Below are 13,262 nucleotides of genomic sequence, written 5' to 3'. Positions count from 1 at the left end.
TATCACTTAATATTCATTTAGAGCTAAATCATTAGCAGTATATGATTGAACTTTTAATCAGCAATTACATTAAAAGCAACCTCCCTAATGCAAGGGAAATCTCATTAAGTAACTTTAAATCTGGCAGTATTTTGCAAACAGTCTCTGTGTTTTATAGAAGATATTTTTCTGCGGCTTAGCCCTGTTTTCATGATGAATACTTGCTCCTACTACAAACATGGTAGTGTCTTTTTTTTTTTCTTTCTTTCCTTTTTTTTTTTTTTTTTTTTTTGCGTCGCAGGCACATGTATTTTATTTCCACTGTAGTAGCAAGTATGAGTCCAGTCTTCAGAGGCACTTCACTAACAAGACTAAAACACTTCCTTGGCCTTGAAAGTTGACAGTCTAAATAATGGCAGTAGTTATATAGAGGGTTATGTGAATGCCTGGAAAATGATAATGGTGCTACTAAAATATGTAATTGCTAGTTACCTAGGGTGCACATCTCCCTGAAGAAGGCAAATTAGCCAAGAAAGTACTATTACTTCTTGACAAGGTGCAGAAATGAGCTGGCTGCTGGGGATACAAGATGGTGGGTCAGTGCGAGGGAATGGTTACTGATGAGACCCTCAAGGAGAGATGTAGGGAGATCTATAGACCAGGGCACTCACTTGGAAATAGCTCTTTCCCCTTTGATGAGGGCATGTAACTTTGTGAACGTAGCACTTGTTGCTGGGGAGTGAGGAACAGGTCTTGCTGATCCTGGAAGATTTCAGTCTCCTCCTGAAACCTCAGCCCTTTTCTCTCCAAAACATGGCATCCCTCATCTGTGAAAATCCAATAACCCATATTCTGGCTGCACTTTATGCCTGAGAAATATGTGGCTGTCATTTGAATCCCTGTACTCCAGAATCAAGGTTGACCTCCCACTGTTGCCAGCATCAGTGCCTGCAAGGGAAGCTTCTCAGCACTGTAGTTGCTCTGGATATCAGCATTATCTCTTTAAGGCTGCTTGAAAGTTGGTTGTGTAAATCATATATTTACTTTTTACTTTTAACATTTTACTTTAAGCACCCTGTCACTTGAGATAATCTACATTGTTTAATAGTAGTGATGAGCAGAGAGGAAAAACTGTATGAAGACAACATTAGCAACTCATCGACTACTTGAACAAGCATCAACAATCTCCCTGTCAGTGTTCACTCTCATTGCTATCTGAATTTGTTTTGCCCACTGTCTCGTGTGTGCTTCATTTCCAAGTATATTAAAAAAGGGCACTTATTTGATGGATTTCCCCCCCCCCCCCCATTTCAGTAGTTTTCAGGAAGCAAGTTTCAAGTGGGGTATTATTAGCAGGTGCACAGAACACTGGATCACAAGGACAACTTCCATCATTTGATGTGTTTTGTTCCCTGGTTGGATGAAAGTGTCAGGTCGTTATCACTTTGTTTTTTAGTTGCACCTCTGAACAATAGACAGGCCAGGAATTATTTGTGAAAATTATTCAGCAATACATTTCAAATAATGAATATTTCAAGTAAATCATTATGGACTATACTTGAATAGGAAAAGAGGCAAAATAGTTGTTGAATAATTCATGCAGCTTTAGCACTAATGTAATAAATATTACATGGTGTTAGAGGGAAATGAAGGATTTTGAAATGAAGAAAGAAATTAACTATGAAGGAAAAGCATCTGAAAATTGGAGAAGGTGAATATACAGATTTGAAATATATGAATACTAATAAAGAGACTAACAGGAGAAAAAAAAGAAAAGATGACAACTATGAATTACTTTGAGGGGCAAAATATTCTTACTCGTCAGTTCTTCCTCAACATTGAATATGCAAGACTTCCCAAACTTACTTTGGCTCTGTTTAAAGACAAAACAAAGAAAACAAAAGAAGACCTCCTAGACTTGGCTAGGTAGGAACATCTCTAGATCTAGGTAAAAGGATTTATGTCATCAGAAGTACTGATTTGCACAAGGGCCATAACATCTGGAGAGAAACACCCTTTTGAACACTATTTGATGTGGTATTTTTATTTTGCAAAGTGACTGTTCTTACTAGCTTAATATTGAAGCAATGGAATTGATTATTTTTTAAGAGAAGAATCCATAAGGATCCTGTTCAGACAGTACTGTTGTGCTTCATGTAGGCACACTTAGCAGTTTTAGAGATATTAGCAGCTATACTATTTAGCATGTCTGAGTGATCAATCAAATCAGCTCTGACATAATGCATTAAGCAACAATGTCATGAATCCCTTGTTTGCTGTTTTGCTGAGGTGTGACCTGTACAGATTCCCACTAGTCTTGTCTGTTGACTCTTCATTTTAACATTCCAAAAATTATTTTATTTTATTTTTGTGGGAGAGGAGTTAACTTTTTTTTTTTCTTCCAACACTTACTTCCTCCTTTTTAACAGCAAGTATAAAATTGAAAAGAGAAGGGAGGAAATAAGTTCAAAAAGATAGCATATTCCAAATAGATTTTGCAAAAAATAATTTTTCTAAATAAGAAATGGGAAGGGAGATACACTTAACAGTTTCTTTTCTATTGACAGTTGACTTGGCCTCTCTATATTTGGAGCACACTTTGAAAAATGCTGTCCTTGAATTTGATGCAATAAAATAAACTCCACTAAATTATGTTTATAAATAGTTCTTTTAACCCCGGGAATAATATAGTACAATTAAATAAACATTTCATGTTCATCATTTCCATAAATGTCTCATTTACAAAATCTGTCATGGGCACATCGGTCTCCTCCTTACTGGACGTTTCCCAGCCTTGGCATGTCAATTTGTCCTTTGCACATCTGCTCAGAAAATGCAATTAGTTATATCCATATGCTACAGAACTACATGATAAAACAAAAGAAAGAGGCGAACAAGCCTTCTTCTTTCTACTGTATGTTTTGCAGAATGTTTAGAAAGGTGAGAAGCTCTTCCCCTCTGCCACAGGGTGAGGATATCACGTTCTAAAAAACTTGAAGAAATTAGAAGCAACCAACATATAGTTCATTCTAATACTTTTAGTTCTACTTACTTAAAAATGATTATTTTCTTGAAGGGCTTATACTGCAAAAGATTTAACATTTCTTGACCTGCTCATTAGAATTCCCATGAGGTTGCCCTTGCAAAGAAATAATAAATAAAATACTTTCTGGACATGGATACTGATCTGACATAGTTTTCTGACATAGGAGAGGCAGATGAGAAGCTCTTAATATGCCAAATAACTCTCATATGTAGAAAATAAAGAAACTCTCAGCTTAGTGATCAACCTCATAGTAGCTCTGCTCAGTCTTGCTGTCATGGGGCAGAGCAGAGAGGGACTACAGTTTGAAAATGAGCGATGTCTTAGCCACTAAAAGTTGGTTCAGTGGTATGATCTTGCTGCTTTGGCTTGTTGTTAGAGCTGGTCCACCTTTTGACGCTACCCTTTCAGAGCGAGTTATTTTTCATGTATTATTTTACAGTGAAACTATTAGAGAAGGAAAGAGATCCTAAGTTTCAAAGTAGCATTGATTAGAACGGCTTTCCTACTCTTCTCTGATGATGTATGGGTAACAAAGCTAGCTCCTTCATCAAAACCCTGGTTAGACGAGTGAATTAGCAGAAGGGTAAAGCTGATGTCTGTGCCATCCAAAACAGCAGAGAGGTCTGGGAACCCCACTGATCTTGACTTCCACTGGGAGACAGGAAAGCCACTCTGAAAAAGTCTGCACAGCTGGAGACATCTATTGCACATCATCTAAGCATAGCAGGAGTTTACACTGTAGGGAGCACATGGGAAGGTACGAATGACGTCACATTTTCTGTGAATAAGATAGGACAGAAAAAACTCTCTCTCCCTAAAGGAAAGAATTCAGGAAAGGATCTCTGGGACTAAGGGACTGAAGATAGAGGGACATCTCAAACTGTGTTTATTCTTAGCATTTCTTTTTTCATTAAGCAACATTAGCTACCATCCATTCATATTAGGCTGATCTTTTGGGTGTACAGATACTGGAACAGAGCTGTTATAACCATGATTCATGGATTAATCTCAGCTTCTTGAAAGTTAACGTCAAAGGATGAAATATGCTCTGGATACTTGATAGTTTCCATCTTCATGTCAAAGAGTCTGCAACTGTCCTCAAACAGTTCTGTTCTCTCACTTTACGAAACATTGGTTTAGTTTTTTTCCTGGATGGTACATTATCAGCCTTAGTTGGTGACATTGGTGGCCTATTTAAAACCCAAGATTCAAATCACAAGAGAGTTGAGCTTTCAAGAGGGCAGTGTAGAGCAGAAGCTGCTTGTTAAATACTAGAGTACAAAACAAATTCTGAAACTCTCTGTTTTCTTGTTTTCTCCCTGAATTCCAAAACAAAAAGTGTCAATGTTCACTACCTTAACTAATTCATGGGAATTTGGTATTAGAGAAAAATCATTTTAATTTTGTCCCTGACATGTAGTTCTTGCAAAAGTTGTTTAATGGTGCACTTTAAAAAAAAAACAACCCCCCCCCCCAAAAAAATCCAAATTATTAGCATTCTTTTCTTTCAGTAGGGGGCTCAAAACCAAAGCTTCTGTACCTCCATCCTCGCACTTTTCTTTTAGGGTTAATTTGGAAAAAAGAAAGCTCTCCTAATCATAGAGATTTAGCTTTCTTTATAAACTGGCTATTTAAAGATCTGTTTACGAGATCACAATCTGAAACATCATTCAAAAACAGTGTGAATTGATTACAACCTTCTGGAGAAAATGTAGCAGTAGAATATGCATTTGTAGCTGTTACACTGCCCTATAATTAAGGCTTTTTTGCTTCCCTTCTAAACACATGTTGCTGCTGCAAGAGCAGTTGAGATATTTAGGATGAGACAGTGGAAAATGTTCCCCCCAAAACACCCACTCAACCTTTGAGAAACAAATGGCAGAAACACTGTGGTCACTGCTGAGTATAAGAGTAAAGACGAGCTAGTGATTACATTTTTCTACTCCAGTTTCTTTTCCCCAAATATTATTAATAATTTGAATGTTACTTAATTGGGAGACTTCATATTAGAGCAACTGAACACAGTCTTTAGTCCTTTTCATTCATTTCGATAGAGTCTAGATCAGAACATAACAGTAATATGATTCCTTTTTGTGGCATTTGGTGGAATGGTCAGCAGTCATAATTGGAATTTTCACAGATCCCAGAATGCATGAATACACCAAAAAGCAAGAGTCGTGATATTAATACGTTTGTATGGTTAGAATTTCTTATGCAATTTGACTCTGCTCTGATCTCAAATTTTTCAAAAACTAAAATTAATAATGAAATGTTTCTTGCACTGAGCAGCTCCTCACAGAGCTAAATGTCATCTGCTGGCTTTATGAGAACATAGAAGTGCCACTTTGCTGGTCATTTTATGGAGTTATTCACATGTATTCTTAAACCTATGTTAAAAAATATCTGTACCACAAATAAGGAAATAGAACAACATAGGGCAAGGTGAATCCTCCTCAGAGAACTCTATCTCCTGTGCATGCCTATGTCTCTGCTTGGACTCTATCTGAAGTTCCCAGCTCATCCACATGCTCAGATTGCTATTACCTCAAAAGCTCAAAACAAAAGCAAAATTATTGTAAAAGACAGATATTTGTTTCCTCCTCATTAAACTTCTATTTCCTAGAAGATTAATATTCATTAATCACTGGTCCACTGAGAGGTTTACAGGTGAATACCTCATTTACTTGCTTAGTATATTTACTTAGCTAGTTGGATATTTGTGTTAACAGAAGGCTCAGGATGTCCTGCAGTGCACCGGGACCCCTTGTGCTATGCTTTGAAGAAGCAGAAGGATGGTCTCTCTCACGAACAGCCTACAAGAAAGCCCTAGACTACAGTTAGTTACTGAGGGAGAGGTGTGCAGAGGAAACTATTGTTTAGTATTCTACACAATCAATATTTGGGCAGCCTTCTCATTGTTAAAAACTTGTACAGACAGAAATGGGACACTGAAGAGGGAAAAATCCCAATTTTCCTCAGGCACAAACAATATTGATTTCTAACTGCAAATGTCAGAGAGGGACAGTTCCCACTGAGTAGCTGTGTTTTCCCCCTCCCATCAATTTAAAGCAGCTGAACTTATAATAAACAAGGGGACTTGTTCACAAATGGAGGATTTATAAATCTCATCCCAAGTGATATTCAGAAAAGAAGCTTTTTAATAGCCCTAGTGAGCTGCTGAGCAATAGAGGCTGTGCTGTAGGGTGGTCCCAGAAGCATGTGTTTGTGGATGTCTGCACACACCTCTCACGGCACCCACAGTTCTGCCCTTTGCAGAGCAGTGTCAGCGTGCCGTGCTGCCACCTGGCCTGATGCGCACTCTAGCCTCTGGCTATCCACAGCACACATGTGACAGAGGAATGAAGGCATTTTCTTCTTCCCACTTACATGCAGACTTTAAATATTAATAGTATGTTTGCTTTTTTTTTTGAGTACTTACATGTGTGTGTATCTCATGAAATTTAAAAAACATGCACTTACCTCTGTATCCTAAATCATTTAAAAACATGTCTGTCCAGTACTCAGAGCAAATGGTAACAAAGAAATTATAAGCTAGATCCGTTCTCCATAATAAGAATAGTTCCCAGACCTTGTCTTCTGAGAGGTCTCTCATCAACCCCTACAGCCGGCTTAGTTCACATCTCCAAAACAGCAGGGAAGAAAATACGTGCTTTGAAACATGGCCTGCACCCAAGCTCTCGCAAGTTAAAAGCGAAAGTTCCAAGGACCTTTTGGAGAGGTTTTTGTCCTAGAGCTTTTCCCCCACTCACACCAGAGAAGGAAGACCAAGGCTGATGGCTTTCCAAATGCAATAGCGTATAGGCATATCATTTATCTCTGACTTTGCAAGGTCCTCAGTGAAATTTAAATGTTCTCAGCTCATTAAAACGTAGGCAGAGTGACCATACACTATCAAAGTAAGCATAAGGCATTGGCTAAGCGTTCCAGCCAATGCAAGTTAGTGCAGCACCTCCCAGCTCAGCCAGAAGGAATTTCCATTTTGCTTCCCCTATAAAACTGCCAACTCAACACAACTGGGCGCTGTTATTTATTTATATTCTCTGGATCTGTGTTATTGGAGGGGGACTCCCTAGGAAAATCTTCGCAGCCTTAAAGTGTATTTATTCTGAATAAATACTTCTGAATATTTATTCTGTATTTATTCTTTATTCTGAATAAATACATGAGATGACATATTCAAAAATCTGGAGATAGGAAATAGGAAAGCATTTTATTTGGTTTCTGTTCTCTTCTTTTCCATAAAGGTCAGCAATAAGACAAACCCTGCTAAGGGCAGGTGAATGTATGTAACAATCATGTTGATCAGCTTTCTCAACTTGCAGACAATCGTTTTCTGAGCAGGGAAGTCAGAATTCCCATAGCAACCCTTACAAACTTCAGATGCAATGCACATTCATTATATGTGACGAGTCATGTAAATTAGGAACAAGAACATTTTGAATTAAGGGTTAAAATCTGAGCTAAAAATAATTTAAATCATGAAAGCAAATAGACTTCTAATTTTATTCAAGGTATTTTTTTGCTTCCCAACTATTTTTTGATTTTCTACATTCTGAAATCTATGCACAGACTGTAATCCAAGTGACAGATGACAGTTATCTTCGTACCACTACTCATAATCTCTTTTGATTAGTGAGATGAAATACAGTAGCTCCTTCTGCTCTTCAGCATCCCTCTCAGCACTCAGTGCTCAGTCTGTACTGCTGCTAAGAGAAACAGGAGTTGTCTGTCAGCAGTGGATCTCTGGCTCCCAGTCCTTTGCCTGGAGCCTCCCCCCGACTGTGCTCACTGGGCCTTTGCCACCTCCTCCGTCAGGGTCGTAGTGGTGCACAGGTAGCTGGAGTACATGTCCTGTGAAAGTCATAACGTGGCTGTAAAAGCCCTTGACAAACCTAGGAGAGGTATTCAGGTGCTTAGAGTTTGAGCAGGAACCAGTATGTGACCTGTAGGAAGTGGCTTTGATGTCTCTTGGGAAAGGCACATTAACAGGAGGGGAAAACCAAAAGATTTTGGGGATTTTCTAATAGTGGTGTCTCTCCATTTTAGCAAGACCTGGCATCACCTTTTTTACCCCTGTTAGCAAAAGTTCGGTATGTCTTGGTGGTTTGACCCAGTACCCTTCTTCTGTATTAGATATTCTGAATAGGGCTGGTGCTTTTAAATACTGAGAGTCTGTCTGCTTCAACAATAACTCAGAAGTGGAGAAAAGGCCAGTATAAAAAGATTTCAGCAGAACTGTATTTCTGCCTAGCTGTACCAAAATGAGGCATAACTGTACTTGCAGTATATGTTTAAGCTCTTCTAATAACTGGGTGCCATAATGCACTGTCATAATCACAGAAGAGTATAAATTAGTTGCTCTACCTGCTTTTGCATCTGCCCTTTTATGTTTCTCCATTATTTTTCTTCATCACAATGAGACAGTAACAAAATAACTGCAATCGCAGCAATAGAACTACATGCTGGAAGGCACCAATAAATATGGAACAGCTTACTTTAGTATGATAAGATGTCACAATTAATTTGCTTGTAAAATTCTTACTGTCCTGTCAGTGAATTACATGTAGTCTCCAAAGAGCTATTCTCATTTAGCTATTTTCTCTCAAGCCCAATTACAAGTGGATAAACTCTTTCTCTAACCTTCCTTTAACCTTGTTTTTATGTCAGCAAACAGAATATCTGCCAGTTTTTTTCTTTACTTCAAACAGGATTGCTAGTGGACCAAAATAGGAGAGGATGTACTAAATTCCTGTAATAGTTTTCCTCTTCATAGAATTACTCCCATTTTCCACAGTATTACATAGAATCATAGAATAATTTAGATTGAAAGGAACCCTCACTTCCCTCTTCTTCCCTCTTCTCCCTCTTTTGCTTTTATTAGACTTACAGCTTCGGACTCATGTACTGGGATATCTCTAAATGTAGGGTATATTGAAAAATCAATCAGTAAAAAGAGTTTAAGAAATATTAGCATCTTTGAAGCTTAAATGAGTTGCTCTCTCAGGTAGTTCCTGCCAGCTTAGGGGTTCAGCTCAAGCTTTGTGGGGCCCAAGCAATTTCTGTGGACTCCTGTGCAGGAGATGCAGATATTCAGGACATTTCTGGTTTTGATTTGTGACTCAATAACCAAATAATGTGATATGCTGGGTGAATAAATAGTTCTCCAGAAGTAAGAAGCTTTGTGTTAGTTGTATACATATGGAGCTTGTTCAGCTCTAATTTTAAATGCTGTTCATTCAACATCTGGTAAAAGTTTAATTTATGATTTAAATAAACACAGTCCCAGAATACAAAATAAGAAGTAAACATACTATTTCTTTTCATTTGTAAAAGAGTCTTGTAAGATGATTTACTTGTGTTAAATTAACCCTAAGGATGAAAAAAATATATTAAAACATATTGCAATCACTATCATTTTTGATTAAACAAGTCAATTCAAAAAAGTTATTCAGTTTGTTCTTTAAACTAATTTATTTTATAACTATTACTAAAGAAGAGTGAATCACCACCACGACATGTAATCAACATTTCTTTCATTAAAAATAAATTTCTTAGTTTGAATTTGTCAGTTAACGGCTTAACTCTTGGTTAATTATTAATGCAGACCTAATTGTGCTTATTCATTAAGTAATGTTCCAAGCAATACAGTTATTATAATATAATTATATTTTATATATACATGTATATATAAAATATAATGAAGGAATTATTCCCGTTGAAAACTGAGTATAGTGTCATAGTCTAGGTCAAAAATTTTAAAATCTAGAAGCTAAGGCTTTTTGCCTGTAGGAAAATTATTATCATGCTTTTTGATTATTATTCCCATTTTATTTTAAACAAAGAAAAATTCTTTTAGAGTTCTGCATTTCCTTAATTGTATATCTTTCATCTCTTTTTGCCTATAAGAGTGTACAATTTCACTTTCTGCATTTCCCAAAACTGTGATACCTTCCAAATCCACAGAAAGTTTAAGCTTGTCCCTTTCAGGTTCAGGTGATCTGTGGTCTCTAAAACTTCTACCCGTGACGCAGAATCATGCCAATACAGTGTGGCTGCACCCAAAGATCAGTGCATATTGGAAAAGCTGTATAGTAGGTTTCTTGAAGGAGTTTAAAGTTCAGTTTGTTGGCCAACATTAATTAATCACTCTGTGTTCAGTTAGCTTCTTCTGTGGCACTGCATAGATCAGGTCTTTTTTCCCACAGCTGTGATGCTAGGGTTGAAGTCAAGGCAACAGAAAGCCTGTCGACAGTTCGTAACCGGTACACGCAGCTGGAAGTCGAAGGCTGTGCAGTGCTTTATACACACGTTGCTTACCAGGTGCTCCCCACCAGCGCTGTACGTTTCATCCTCTCGGCACCAGTCAGGCCCGCCAGCTGCCTGGGAGATGCTCGTTTGTCAGAAAGGTTTTATTCAGCCAGTTTGCTTTAAATAAACTTAAAAACATGACAGTGGATCTTCTTACATAGACTTCTCCCTCATCCATTCTTCACTAAGCTGCAAGGAATTACTTGTGCAATACCATACGTGGTGCCGATATATAATATTTAACCATGAGCTGGGCACATGAAAGAAAACTCCTTGGTATTCCTCCCAGCCTGCAGTGCTGGAAGGCTGGTTTCATGATTAATTTATGCCAGCATTATCCTTATTTTAGTCACTCTATCAGTAAAATCTTGCCAGCAGCAATCATGTATACTATAGAAGGAATTTCAATATATAAAGTCCAAATACTTTGAAAGTCATTATTTTGACTGCAGTCTGACAACAGCAGGAGACAACAGTTTTTCTGTCATGCCCACATTTATGTCCTTCTCCTCTGGATATATATCATGCCACAGATCTCTTGGGGCTTGTCAGCCCTAATAGCAATGCGGTCTGCACAAGGCAACCATTTAAAGTCATTCAGTGCTTACAGTCACTGATACCCTACCCCTACCAGGAATCCGTGTCTTACCTTGTCACAGAAAATCTCCTCTGGTGACAGCTCTAGGTACCTTTTGAGTTTTCTTTTTTATGTGTTTTCAGCTGAACAGGGAAGATGCTTTGTTTACAGGCATGACTCTCTAACATGAAAAGAGGCGGCATAGTCTCAACAAATGACCTTTACCTCTGTCTTGTATTTTTCTCCTTTTTATGATCAAGCCATAGACCATGGCAGCAGATTGTGTAATCATAATATTGTTTGAGGCAGTTGGTTATGGTTAACCAGTAGTTGGGGTTTGCAATCAGAAAGGAGGCTTTTTTGCTATTTTTTGAAATAATTATTTGACTTGTACTTTACCAGTATCTGTACATAAATTCAGAACACTATAATGGGCACTTTGAAAGTATTTGATCAGTGAGTGACTCATGGCTCTTTGCCAGTGCTCCCATCTCTGAGCAGAAAAGGGCATCACTGTAATAACTGGGACTGTTGGGCCAAGGAAACCCTCTAAAATGTATGGCTGGTACGTTGCAGAGTGAGGACCTTCATTTCCTATAGGATGCTCCTTTCTTCGTGCCAGATCTCACAGGGTCCTGGCAAAGGCTTATAACAAGTCTGGGTGACAAGATATATATAAAAAAGCTACTATGAACTATACTGTGTCTGGTTGCTAGAGAAAGCTCTCAAGTTGTCATAGTTATATGTTAGGTGGTTGTTATATAGCTAGGAAACTGCAGGTGCAGTTTGAATTTTCTGTTTCATTTTACATCAAAACAATAATGTTGTTAAAGTGATTTCACAGATCTGAGAATAAAAAAAAAACAGAGAGAGAAGGTCTTATCTGGAGGTGACTAGCAGTTAGAAGTAAGTTATCAGAAACTTTTTTAAATGGCTTGGTCTTAACTTTCTATATATATAAAGCTATCTGAAAACAGCAGAAATAAAATTCAGTAAGTATAGGCAGATGGATGTGGAGTAATAGAATTGTTTAAGCACTTTTAAGCTTTAACTTAAGGAAATTAATACTCCTTAAAAAAATCTTTGGAAACAGGGATAAATCACAATAAATTTTCTAAGAAGCCAGAGAAGTTTCAGAAATATTTGCAAAGAATATGTACCTCTAGCACAACAAAGGATGTTTTGTTGTACTTGTAAAAAGACCCAGACATGATGATACTGCTATTAGAAAATCAGAAAAGTAAGAACATAGTCCCACAAGAAAGCCTCTATATTACTGATTACTAAGGTGTTTCCTCTCGTAAGTTATGGCCTAGTTAAAGAGGAAAAGTAAAAAATAAATTGTGAAAATAATGAAATAGAGCCCACTGTTGTTCCCAGGGATACCAAATCTCTCTCTGGTGACTTCTCAGATGCCCAAACACTACTACCTTGACTTTTGTGAGGTGGTCGCAGACTTTGCTTTACGTGAAGTACGCAGACTGCTAAACTGCTTTTCTTGTGCCTGTGAGATGCCTGACAGCAGCTTTGTGTGCTGGCAAAATGTACAGGTAAAATAAATGGCACACTGGTATTCCCCTTCTCAGCTAACCTTTTCTCAGGGAAGCTTAAATTGCAGGCATTCTGTTTAATTTTTAGTTACACTTAAGCCTTCTTATTCTCCTAGTTCTTTTTCAAGTTCACTTTCTTGAACTTTCTCTTGTCTGGTATTCAGAGTGTTACTGTGCCTGTCTTGTAGAAATCCTGCCTGTAGGGCCTTACACTAGCGAGAGATCGGGAACTAAAAATGGCAGGCAAAGCTGAGTATTAATAAATGCAAATGAATGCTCGTTTGGGAAAAGCCAACTCTCCTATATATACACCCTGATGGAAACTGAATTATTTAATACTCTTCAGAATAGCTCTTAATGTTCATGGACAGTTCTGTGAAATGGCAGTTCAGCATTCAGTGGCAGTTTAATAAATAAATTAGGAATTAATAGGAAAGGATGGTGAAAAAAATCAATGCATAATTTTGGCAGTGAACATTTCTGGTATGTCTGCATCTTGAACACTAGTTTCAGCAAAACTAAAAATACAGAGAAGAGCAACAATGATGAGCACAGCTGTGAAATGGTTTTTGTACAAAAAAAATTAGGCCATGGCTTTTTTTTTCGTCTTAGAAAACACACAGTGCTTGGAAGGTGTGCTAAAGGATTGTAAATTCTTGAGTAGCAGAGGGAAGAGAAATGGGAAACGGTTGTTTGCTCTTCTCCCAGTTCAAGATATGGAGGGCCTTATTACTGGGTAGCTGCCTTAAAAATCACAAAAGGAATGGATTTTTCCTGCAAA

This window comes from Rhea pennata, chromosome 8 (genome assembly GCF_028389875.1).
Source record: "Rhea pennata isolate bPtePen1 chromosome 8, bPtePen1.pri, whole genome shotgun sequence".
Taxonomy (NCBI): Eukaryota; Metazoa; Chordata; class Aves; order Rheiformes; family Rheidae; genus Rhea; species Rhea pennata.
Note: the sequence above shows the minus strand (reverse complement) of the source record.